The following is a 12,500-nucleotide window of genomic DNA, read 5'->3' on the forward strand; positions in this document are numbered from 1 at the left end:
GAGAAAACAAACACTTAAAGCATGTATTTGATTTACTTGGAAGCCAGCCTGCTGAGTGATGGCTTGGTGGTGGTTGAGCGGGGGGGGGGGGGGGGGGGGGAGGAGGAAAGGGGCATGGGGGGGGGGACTTTGACAAATCTTCGCACACGTGGGTGGCACAACATGAATTCTTCTTTAAGGAGTCCCGAACAACCCAACTTTTTCCTTTTTCCTTTGCTCTCTCTACTTTCTCTGACCCCTTTGATCCCTGCACTAGGATGCTGTCAAGTAAAAAGCAGTCCTCTCCTATCAGTGGGTGCTGGCTAATGAACCACTGTGAGGGAAGCGAAACACATCGGAAAGTGGCTTGGTGATGGAATACGCTGGGGTGCACCAGTGACACCCAGGAGGAGAAAAGCCAAGCCAAAACAAAAAGTGCCTCCCTGCCTGATACCACCCTCCCCTCCCCCACAAGCCCCAGGGAAGGAAGGAGGGAGAGAAGCTGTGTTTCACTGATGGTGGGTGGGTCTTGTGTGTACGTCTTGCAAGTCACCTCCCCAATCCACATCTCCTTTCCCAGGCCAGAGCTAGAGCCAGAGCCAGGGTCCAGGGTCCAGGGACATGTAAGGAGAAGCATGGGGCAGGCAGGGCACCCGCACCCCGCCTCCTCGTCAGAATGAGCCTCTGTGTGTGTGTGGGTGGGGGGGTGTGCCCCAAGAAAGCAGCAGCCATCGTTTTGGAAGCCACTGGCTTGAGGGACGCAACCTCTCATTCAATTCCAAGAGGCCTCATTCATTGCCTTCATTGAAATGCAAATGGTTGGTTCAAAGTCCCGTTGTCTGCCAAAGGCTTCACTTTCTCTCCGCTCCACCCAGAGCCATACCTGCCCTCAGGCGTTTGTCAGTGAAAGGATCTGCCTCTCCGACTGGGGCAAAGGTCAGCCACAGTCGGTCACTCCCCTTCGCTCGCTCTGGAAGTGCAAAGTGGGATCTGGCCGCTGCTTTCTGACTCGCATGGGGCAGACCATGAGTGGTTCTCAGGAACGGCTCCCTTCTGATGTGGCCTTTCCATCGGCATTATTGATTCACTCTTCCATCCATCACCTTAACTATGTGAACGCGTGTTATTAACCTGTGCGTGTACTTCTGTCACTCAAACAAGCAGAACTGCTCAACATCAAGCATCCCTCCCTCTCAATAGAACGATCTAGCTGAACCGATTACTCAAAACACAGAGAGGAACCCCTTACCTGTCCTTGTGCAGGTGCGCGGGGCGGGGGTGGAGGGGCGGTGGGAGGGGTTGCAGGAATATACTAGGCCTGTGCCCCGTGCCAGGCCCGGTTCTCTGCTTGGATCGGCGTTGGACCGAGCGACCAGGACACAGCAGTCCAGAGCCTTACTTACATCTCACAGTCGGTGCCTGTTCAGAAAAAACAATTCCTCCATCCATCCATCCATCCATCCATCCATCCATCCATTTTATTTTTATTGAAACTCAGATATATATATAGAGAGAAGGAGAGACAGAAAGAAATATCTCCTGCCCGCTGGCTGGTTCACTCCCCAAGTGGCCACCATGCTTCATAAAACTCATTTCTTATCCAGTTATAATTTCATTAAAATATCTCATGTTTCCCAATTGGATAAAAAACAAATGGTATCTAAAAGTCTGCATACGAACCAGCGTCGCAGCCCTATGATTTTATCCAAATGAAAATGCATATGAGAGAGTTATTTGCACCCTTACAGCTATCACAGCTCAATTCACAATAGCCAGATACGGGATCAACACAGATACCCATCAGCGGGTGACAGAATAAAGAAAATGTGGCACACAAACACTATAGAATACTACCCATTCATAAAAATTAATGAAATTGTAAAACCTGATATACTTTTTTTAAAAATTATTTTTTAATAATCTTACTTGGTTGATTAGGGAACAGAGTGTCAAGGGCTACAGGGTGAAAGTGGGAAATACCATTGTTTCCACATCAATATCATTTTACCCTGTATCTGGGGTCAGGGGAAAAAAAAAAAAAAAAAAAAAGGGAAAAGCCCCACCCAACCTCCCACCCATCCCAGATCCCCAACGGGAGGCACGCTCTGAGGCTCCTGCTCATACAGTTCTGATAGTTCATCAGTTCTAGACTGCTGCCAATGTCTCAGTTCCAATCGCAATGAACCCTATTCAGAATCCACTGGCTGACAGTCTCTTCATGGTTGGGGTTCTAAGATCAGCAGTTCAGTTGGAGGGATCTCTCTCCAAAGAAACTTCATCTGAGATGATCACAGGCCTGATTCCTGCGCGAGTCTGCTAGTACACAGTCCAACACCGTCCGTCACACCGATCGGCTTATGATCATGCTGGTCGTTGGGATTGCCGGGTTCGTTCTGTTTCCAGGCCTGTCTTCCTCGTGAACCGACGGGTGTCGTAGTCCGGTTCGATCCTGCCCGCTTCATATTCGGTCCTCACGCAGACCGGTTGGAGCTGCAGCCTAGTCGGGAAGTAGTTGTCCAGCAGGGGAGCCCACATTCCCCTGTCAGCTTTGCCTCCTCCCCCTGACTATCACATGTGCTGTTTGGGCGCTGCAACCACATCTGGTACGGCTCACCTCACCTTGGCATTCCTTATTGTGTACTAGTATGTGTCGCAACCGAACCTGGCTCGACCCACACTCTGTTCTGGCGCTCGGACTCACCAGCGGGTGATGTGAACAGGTTCAGCCTGGTCTTGCCCCCAATCCATGCCATGTGTATACCAGTGGGATAATTTCCATAGCCTGTTCTGGGCTGTTTCCTATTTGTGCTGCTTGCGCTTACCTGCAGGGACTGTGTCCTGCCAGAGGAGTTGCCCAGGCTCCTCCATCAGAAACTCTCCCAGTGCCAGGTTTCACGCATACCAGTGGGTCCATGAGCCAGCCCTGTTCAGTCCACCTCCTGTCCTAGCAGGAACAGTGGTGTTTCCTGACTGTTCTTCAACCCAATCTGGTTCTTATTGTTGGACGGTGAAGGATCCTGAGGTGGAGCCGGCAGCCACACGCCAGTCAGGAGGACCCTGTGCGCGCGTGCGCGTGTCTGTGTGTGTGAGTGTGTGTGTGTGTGTGTGTGGTTGGGAGGGGTGTGTGTGTGTGTGTGTGTGTGTGTGTGTGTGTGTGGTTGGGAGGGGTGTTGCTGAGAGAAGGAGAGACAGAAAGAAATATCTCCTGCCCGCTGGCTGGTTCCCTCCCCAAGTGGTCGGGGCTGAGCAGAACCAAAACCAGGAGCCGGGAGCTTCTTCCCGGTCGGTCTCCGCCACACAGGCGGCTGCCGATACCGAAGGCTTTGTGCCATCCTCGACCGCTTTTCCAGGCCACAGGCAGGGAGCTGGACGGAAGTGGGGCAGCTGGGACTCGAACCGGCACCCGTATGGGATCTCGGCACGTACAGGCCGAGAAATGGAGCCACTAGGCAACCGCACACGCCTGGCCCAAGCAACAACTCTTGCCTTCCCCTCGTCTTCTTGTTTGGTCCGGGGAGATGCACGCTGTCGACATCTCTGGCCCAGGCCTTGTATGTTTGGCACATACGGCCTGATGATCTATGGGTAGCTTGCTGTTTTAGTTCAGGCAGGCCTTAACGTGCTCTCCGACGGGAGCTACGGCCTAGCTGACAGGAGGAGTGCCTGCCTGCCTGCCTGCCTGCCTGCCTGCCTGCCTGGCGTTCCCCTAGCAGGCTGGCGGGCTCCCAGCCCCAGATCTTGGGACCGTCTGGGGGCTAATGCGGTCCGGCCGGCCTGCCTGATGTAATTTTTTCACCCAGGCAGTCCCGGCGCTTTGCTGACAGCTGGGTGTTGTGGCCTAATCCGGCTGGCCCGCCCGCCCGCCCGCCCGCCCGCCCGCAACGCACCCACCCACCCGCCCAGCCATTTTGGCTCTCTTTTTGCCTGACTGGGTGCAGCGCCCTAACTTGATTCCGGTTCTCACGCTCCCTCTCCACCACCCCCACCGCACCACCCCCGGTTCTTGCGTGCGCCAGTGGGTGCTGTGGCACAATCTGAGATGGCCCACCACCAGTCCCAGCTATCGCCATTGGGCTGGGGTACGGCAACCTAGCCTGGCCTGGTCCATCCCCAGCCCTCCTGCGAACTGTGGGGTGCTAGCCAGTTCACAGTTCAATCCAGCCTGGCTTGCGCCCCAACCCGGCCTGGCTAATTATATGTGTGTTTTGGAAGGCAGCTCTTCTCTGCGTTCACATCTATCTTTCTTTTCTTTAGGATTTAGTCACTAGGCTAACATGCCGGCCGGACCCAACCAACCAACTAACCAACCAACCAACCCCTTGTCTTTGATGGACCGTGGGTGGGTGGGTGGGTGGGGTGTGGAGGCGGAAGAGTTGGAGGGTCAGCTCACCATCTCTTATTCTGCGGAACTGAAGGGAAAGGGTGCTCTGAGGGAGAGACTGGGGCACCTGTGCCTGAGTTGTGGGTGTTGTGTGCGGTCGGCTCTGCGGACAAGTCAAGGGGACTTGAGGACGGCAGAGCAGGAGGACATATGGGCTGGCCTGTGCCCTTCCTGCCCGAGGATTTCTCTGGTGGATTGGGAATGAAAGGCCACTATGCCGACGTGAAGGCCTCACAGGTGGCCTTACCTGACACCTACTTCTCCCTCCATGTTCTGGATCCTGGCCAGGAACCACTCAGCGTGCAACCACTTCTGCTCACAAATTGGAAAGAGAAAGCTGTGTGATGCCCCCTCCTGGGATAGAGAGAGAGAGAGAGAGAGAGAGAGAGAGAGAGAGAGAGAGAGAGAGAGGTGAAGAGGCCCAATCCCAGCCTGGCTGCTCCCTTTCTCCTTTTCCTCATCTGGACCTTACCTGCAAATGGGGAACAGAGAAGACTGAATTGTTGTCACATTCTCACTAACTCAATTTCAATCTCTCTCTCTCTCTCTCTCTCTCTCTCTCTCTCCCCCTCTTTTCCTCTCTCTCCTTTCACATCCCTAACCTGTTTCCATGGCACATCCTTTCTGTCCCTGAGGAACTTCTTGGGTCTTGCAAGAGCTCACAGGAAGGACAGGCAGACGCAAGGGCGCTGCAGAATAGCTTCACTGGCTTTTCCTCCACTTTCATGTCCCTGTGGCTCCACTTCTGATCTAGCTCCCTGTTTGTGCCCTGGGAAAACAGCGGAGGGTGGTCCAAGTGTACGGGACCCTGCACCTGTGTGGGAGGCCTGGAAGAAACTCCCAGCGCCTGGATTCGGATCGGATCCAGTCAGCTCCGGCCGTGGTTGTGGCCATTTGGGGAGTGCACCGGCGGATGGAAATCTTTCTGTCCGTCTGTCTCTCCTTCTCTCTGCAAATCTGCCTTCCCAATGAAAATAAGTCAACCTCAAGGCCAAATAAATAAATAAAAATAAAACTAGAGAACAGAAAGTGAAAGCAAGACAGTGGGGGATACTGGCATTGTGGCACCGCACACACGCTCAACAGCCTGTCAGCAGACACACTGGCCTTGCCGTATGGGAACACCGATTTCATCTTGTTCCTGGCTCCTGGCTTCGGCCTAGCTTGGCCTCAGCTGCTGTGACACAGGAGGGAGAGAGCCCTTCCACACTTTGTGACAATACCGCCTAGGGAGGGACATCCAGGAGAGACAAGGGTGGAGGAAAGGTCTCTTGGCACAGATTGTGGGAACGGACTTGGGGTGAGGCGCTGACTGGGTTGTAGCTGTGTGTGTATAGGGAAATCTTTGCTGTACCAATGTGGTTGGGGACATTGAGATGGACTGAACCGGGTTTCTGATTTTTGTGAGACAGTCTTTCTCTCTTTCTCTCTCTCTCTCTCTCTCTCTCTCTCTCTCTCTCTCTCTCTCTCTTTCTCTCTCATTACTGGATGAGGTTCCCCGGGAGAGCTGGGCTTGGAAAAACGTGGCCCAAGGGATGAATCTGGAACTGACCCCTGGGCTCGAGACTCAGTGTTGTCGTTGTGATCTCTTGTCTTTGCTCTTCCTGCTCCCCCATCCTTCATCTTCCCCGTCCCATCGCAACCCCAACTGACTCCAAACCAGAAACCCCAGCGTGTTTCAAGAATCCACTCGTGCTGTCTGCGCGCCATCTAGTGGCCACAGTATCGGATCGGACAAGAGGCGAAAGCCAAGATGGCGCTGACGGCAGAAGCCAAGATGGCGCCCGCGTCTGAACAAGTCTCGCGTCTCGCGAGGCCTCGGGGTGGTGGTCGGCGTGGAGTTTGGGGGGGTCGAGGAAGGAGGAGGGAGGGAGGGAGGGAGGGAGGGAGAGAGTCGGTCTGGCGCAGGCGCAGTAAGCACAGTCGGGCTTCTGGCTTGCTGGCTGAGCAGTGGCGGCGGTGCCGGCGGTGGGGGGAGGGGGGAGGGGGCCGCGGCGGCAGAAACCGTCCTTCCGCCGGGCCGGGACTGCACTGTGCGCGCCTCTCTAGGTGCTCCTGCCACGTCCAGGCGGGGGGATCTGTTACCTTCCCAGGGATGTTGCCTTAGTTCTTTCTTCTTGGATCTCTCCATTCCTTTTAGGCTCTGTTTCTCTCTCTCTCTCTCTCTCTTTCTCTGTTTTGCTCGCCGATTCCCGCTTTCCTCTCTTTCTTTCTTTCGCTTTCTCCTTTTCACTGTCTCCTCTCCTTCTCCCACTCCCCTACATCTCCTAGAATTTCACTTGTGACTCCCACCTTTATTTGACAGTCTTCATCCTTACATTCTCTGCCTTCCCCTAGGTTGTTCTTGAGTTGTTTTTTCTCGTTCAATCTTTATAGGCCTTTCTCTCGCGTCCTCATTCTGGATTTATTTTCTTCCCTCATCGGTGTGTGTCTGGCCGTTGTACCTGCGTGTGTGTGTGTGTGTGTGTGTGTGTGTGTGTGTGTGTGTTCTCCCCTAATGTTTCCATTGCTTCCCTTTATGTTGTCTTTCTCTTTTCTTAGTTTTTGTCTTTCTTCTTCTTCTTCTTTTTTTTTTTTTGTATTCTTACCTTTGCCTTCCTTTCAGTTCTCATTCTCTCCTCCCCCCAGCCCCCCCCCCCCCCCGTTTCTCTCTCCCTTTTCTCTCTCTCAATGTCGGTGTTTTCATTTTATTTTCTGTCTGCCTTCTTCCTTTACCTTTGGCTTCCTTGGTCCTTCTTAACTTGTTTCTCTCTTCTCTTTCAATCTATATATGTTTTTCTCTCGCGTCCTCATGCTGGATTTATTGTCTTGCCTCATCTGTTTTACTCGTGTGTGTCTGTTTTTTTTTTTTTTCCCCCCAAAAAATTTTGTTCTACTGTGTCCATTGCTTCCCTTTATGTTGTCTTTCTCCTTTCCTAGTTTTTGGTCTTCCTGGTTTTTTTTTTTTTTTTTTCTTTCTTTCTTAGTTTTGCCTTCCTTTCAGTTCTCATTCTCTCCCCCCCCCCCCCGTTTCTCTCTCCCTTTTCTCTCTCAATGTCGGTGTTTTCATTTTATTTTCTGTCTGCCGTTTTCCTTTACCTGTGTGTGACCAAGTCTATCCACCCTTCCCCAAGACTGTACTGATAGGTCAGATGTATCCTGTCACAGTAGATGCGTGGTCACTCACTACTACAACTCGATTCTCCCCAAGCCACGCGACCTGGTGTTCCATGCATCAACACCGAATGTTAACATTTCACCAGTGACGGTCACGACACAGTTTGGTTCTAAATGAGAGGCAAGGCAAAGCAACCGACCTGGCGGCCGGGACCAGCCAGCACCCCCTGCGAGGGGAGGGAGGGAGGGAGGCAGTGACACACATTTCCCTGCCTATCTCGGCTTCATTGCCTGGCTGCGTGCATCCAGCGTGCTGTCCCTTTGTCCCTTGGTGCTGGCTGTCTGACTCCACCTGGTGGCAGCCGTGCTGTAGCTGTAGAGCATTCTGGAGCCGGCAAGGGCGAGCAAGTGGGTGGAGAGCCCGGGACAGGATGTGACAAAGTCCCCAAGCTGCAGGCGGGAGAGTCCCAGCCCTGCTGGGACCTTGGTGGCTCGTGTGCTGTTCGGAGATTGAGCCTGGAGGCTTGCAAGTGAGCAGGCAGGCAGCTGCGGGGGTGGGTAGGTGTCTGCTCGCTCCCGATTGTAACCGGGCTGGAGTACCGCTAGAGTGCATGGGGTCGACCAGCACACCCTTTTATCACTGCCACCGTGCACTAGGGGACTCGATCGGGGCCGTCGGCGGGGCTGCGAGGCCACGGCCACCGGCCCGACACTTGTCGCCTGCACTAGGGGACCCGGCCGGGACCGTTGGTGGGGCTTGAGGCCACGGCCGCCGGCCCAGACGCTTGTCGCCTGCACAAGGGGACCCGGTCGGGGCCGTCGGCGGGGCTGCGAGGCCACGGCCACCGGCCCGACACTTGTCACCCGCACCCTAGGGGACCTGGTCGGGGCCGTTGGCGGGGCTGCGAGGCCACGGCCACCGGCCCGACACTTGTCGCCTGCACTAGGGGACCCGGCTGGGGCCGTTGGCGGGGCTGAGGCCCTGGGCCGCCGGCCCGACACTTGTCACCCGCACCCTAGGGGGACCTGGTCGGGGCCGTTGGCGGGGCTGCGAGGCCACGGCCACCGGCCCGACACTTGTCGCCTGCACTAGGGGACCCGGCCGGGGCCGTTGGCGGGGCTGAGGCCCTGGGCCGCCGGCCCGACACTTGTCACCCGCACCCTAGGGGGACCTGGTCGGGGCCGTTGGTGGGGCTGTAGAGTTGTTTGCTTTTCTCTAACTCCTGGGGTCGACCAGGTGGCCACAGGAGCATGCCCTGTGGGCGATGGCTGTGTTTTTGGGGACTTGTGACCCGGGCCCCCATCTGAGGGGCGGCTGTGTCCCATAGGTTGTCCCTGTTGTCCCCTGGAAGGGCATTTCTACACCTGCAGTTGTCATTTTGGATCTGCAGGTAGGTGCTGACACGCTGTCTCCTGGTGACTGTCACCGGAAGAGCTGGGCCCCTGGGTTCGCGTCTGGGGCGGTAGGGGGGAGCGCGATGGGCTGCCGGCGGCCTGGCGCTGGACTGCGTTCCCCCTGCCCATCCGGTGCCGAGCTCCCTGCCTGGGTTCGTGCGGGAGCTTGGTGTGCGATCCTGGTTTAGCCCTGCGACGGTGCCACCATCTCCGGCTTAGAATTTGCCCCGAGAGCGGCAGAGGTGAGGCTGGGCGCTGGGTCCTATACCCGTGTCCGTCTTCTGCCGCAGGTGGCCCGCTGCGTAGTGGTGGCTGACAGAACCCCCTCAGAACTGAGTCTCAGTGGTCGTCGGCCTTATGCCGCGTGTGCGTGTCAGGCGTTCCTCCGCTGGGGTTGGCCACCGCTGCTGAAGAGGCAAGGGGCTGGCGAGGCTGCCGACGGACCCCCCCCTGGCAGCTGTCCTCGCTGGGCGTGACCCCCTGTGCCTCGCGTGATGTCATAATCCTAGACCGAGACTTGACCGATGTGGTGATGTGGCGCTCTCCTGGGCCGGGCCTAAGCCGCTTACAGACGAGGGACGGCCATTCATGGCGAATGCTGCCGAGCTGCTCGTTCTGTCTTGCGGGCTCCTGGTTCCTCTTTCCCCTGCCTCGGCGTGGTGGGAGAGGCCAGGGGTGCGGAATCCGGCTCGATCTCCGCTCCCTCTGCCTTGTGCCGCCTGAAGGTGCTGGCGTTGGGGGTCCAGGCGGGGGTCCTCGGACGTGGCGGACACCCTTCGCCCTCTGCCGTGTCGGTGTGTCATGGTGTGTGGGCGGGCCCCGTCCCGCGGTGGTGGTGCGGGGCTTGTCTGGCAGAGTCTGACCCTGCTCAGCTCTCTGCGGTGCTCCTGGAGCGGTCCAGGTCGTTTGCCTCTCAGGCGCCTGGAACCGAGTGGTGCCGTCGCTCCTTCACTGCCCCGGTGTGCTCTCTCCCGGGTGTGCCGTCGCAGCCTCGCTGGCGTGTGCTGCTTGGTGCGTGGGAGTCCCTGGGGGGTCGAGGCGGTAAGGAAGAGGCAGCGTGGGTGCAGCGCAGGCCCGTCGCCGCCGCTGCTGCTGCCGCCTGTGGCCTTGCTTGGCCGCTGGTGTCCCCTGCGCGTCTGTGGGGGCAGGTGGCTTCCTTTCCTCTACCGCAGACCCCTCCGCCCGGCTTCGGGCTCGCCCCGCGGGTTGGGTGTTGCTCCCTCGAAGGGCCCTCTCGGCCTGGTGAGAGGTGCGCTCGGGGTTGGTGGGGTGCGGCCCACCTTCGGTGAGAAAAGCCTTCTCTAGCGATCCGACAGGGACGTGCCTTACGTGATGGGGTGCCGTATCCCCCGCTTGTCGCCGTTCCTTCCCTCCTGGTGTGTGTCGGTAGCCACGCTGCTGACGACGCGGATGGCTCGGGTTCGTTGTGCGTTAGGTGGCGATGGTCGCTCGTTCCCTCCGCCCTCCCCTCGGGGAGTGTGTGGGGGTTACGCGTGGGCTCTTCTGGCCCCCTTCCGCTGGGGGCCGGACGCTGCCTCTCGCACCTCTACCTCGCCGTGGCCCGTGCCTCCCCCCTCTGGGTCGGGGGAGGGTCCCGCTGGGCCGGGCCGGGTGTGTCCCGGTGCCTACTGTGGGCCTGACGGAGGGGCTCCTGTGGTCGCTCGCACGCACGCATGCGGTGCGCGTGTGTCGCCTCCGGTGTGTGGCCTTCCGCTTGCCACCTGGGGCCCTGGGGTTGTGTGTGGCTTTGTCCCGTGCTGTGCCCCTGTGGCCCTGGTGGTGGGGTGGCTCTGCTCGCTTCCCGCCCTGGGCTTGCCGTTGGCCCGCTGGCCGGTCACCGCCGGCGAGGGTGGTGCGGTGGGGCCACGGGTTTGGGCCTGTTGGGTCTCCCCTCGGCCGCGTCGGCCTTGGGAGCGTTCCTGCGGGGTTACGGCCCTCGGGACCGGGGCCCGGATGTTGGCGGATGGAGGCCGGGATCCGGCAGCAGGTAGGCGCCCGGCGTGTGGGCGTTGGCGGCGTCGCGTTGGGGGCCCCGGTGGGGGGGCCTCAGGCGCGCGTCGGGGAACGCGTGGGGGTCGCTGGAGGCGGGCTCCGGTGTCCCAGGCGTGTCACGGGACCGCCCGGGTGTGGGCGGTGGCATCCCGTGTCTGTTTTCCGGGAGGGACCCGGCTTTCGTTGGCCCGAGGTGTTCCCTCGTGGCTCCCCGTCGCGCTTCTGGTGCCTCTCCCCCGTGGTCTGATGCCACCCCCCCCTATAGGTACCCCCCTCGCCGCCCGCTGCGGCCTCGTGTCGCTGGCGTGTGGCGTTGAGCGCTCTTTGGGGTCGGGGGTCGGTTGGCTGCGACGTGTGTGGCCTGCGGTGTGCGGGGGCTGGCGTTTCCCCTCATCGTCGGCGGTGTGTGCGCGTGAGGGGTGGCTGAGTCGCACGGTGGTCCCCGGCTGTGTGTGGTTTGTGCCTGGCTGCCTCCCCCTCCCCCATGTGGGACCGCCCTTGCGCTTGGAGAGCGCTGGCGGTGAGATCCCGCGTGGTGTGGGGGCCGGGTGCGTCGTCTGGCCGCCATCCGGTTCGGCCGGCCGTCCGTGTGGAGGAGGCCCTCCTCCGCCGCGCCCCTTCGCGCTTGGGGGGGTCCGCTGGCCCTCGGCTCCCGCTTGTCACCGCTTGTTGGGCCTCGCTCGCTCGCTCGCCGGGTGGCTCCTGCTGCCGCGCCTCCTTTGTCTCCATCTCGCTCTTCGTCCGCTCCCTGGTCCTGGGTCTCCGTGACCCTGTCGTTCTTCGCTCCCGGGGTCCCGCTGCGGCCGTCGGGGAAGGCGCTCGGGCCCCTTCCCGTGTGTCTCGCCCCCCGCCCCGTCAGGCGGCGGTGGCCGGTGGTGGCGCCGCGGGTCGGCTTGTCGGAGCCTCGGCGCGTGTGCGGGGGTTGAGGTAGGTGAGGCCGGCGGGGGTCGGTCGGTGGGGGCGGCTGGTGCGTCCCGCTGTCCGCCCTCCCGCCCGCCCGCCCTCCCTCCCTCCTCTCCTCCTCCTCCTTCCTGGTTGGCAGTGCCGGTGGTCTTCCCGGACCCGGTGTGGCTGCCCCCGTGAGTGGACTTTCCCTGAGGCTGTGGTCGGCCGGTTCCTCAGGCCCGTCTTGCGTCGCGAGGTTGTGTGGGCGGCTCGGCGTATCGGCTCCGCACCCCGTTGTGTGTGGGGGGCGCTGTCGGCCGGCCCGGATGGAGAGGGTTTTCTCGGGCGTGCGGTGCCCCTCGGCGCCGCCGCTGCCGTGTCCCCCTGCTCCATCTCCCCCGCGCCTGGCTGCCGCTGTCCCACCCCGGCGGGTTTGTGGGGCGGGGGCGGGGCGGGCTTCGGCCCGGCTCGCCGCCCTCGCGTCCCCCCGCCGTGGTCGGTGCGTGTGGGCGGGAGGCGGTCGCGACGTGAGACGGCCCCGTGGCGCCGGTCTCCCCGCTGGCTTCTCGGGTTGGTCCTCACGCGGTGGCGGCCCCGCCGTGTCGGTGGGCGCCCGCCCGCTCTGCCTGCCCGGGGGAGGCGGGCTGGTGAGGAGGGGGGAGAGTCGCGGGTGTGGGGGGGGGGGGCGAGGCTGCCGGGGCTCTCGCCGCCCCTCCGGTCTTCCCCCTCCTACGCCTCTCCTCCCCATCCCCCGCCACCGCCGTCTCCGCTT

Source organism: Ochotona princeps, unplaced genomic scaffold, assembly GCF_030435755.1.
Source record: "Ochotona princeps isolate mOchPri1 unplaced genomic scaffold, mOchPri1.hap1 HAP1_SCAFFOLD_142, whole genome shotgun sequence".
NCBI lineage: Eukaryota > Metazoa > Chordata > Mammalia > Lagomorpha > Ochotonidae > Ochotona > Ochotona princeps.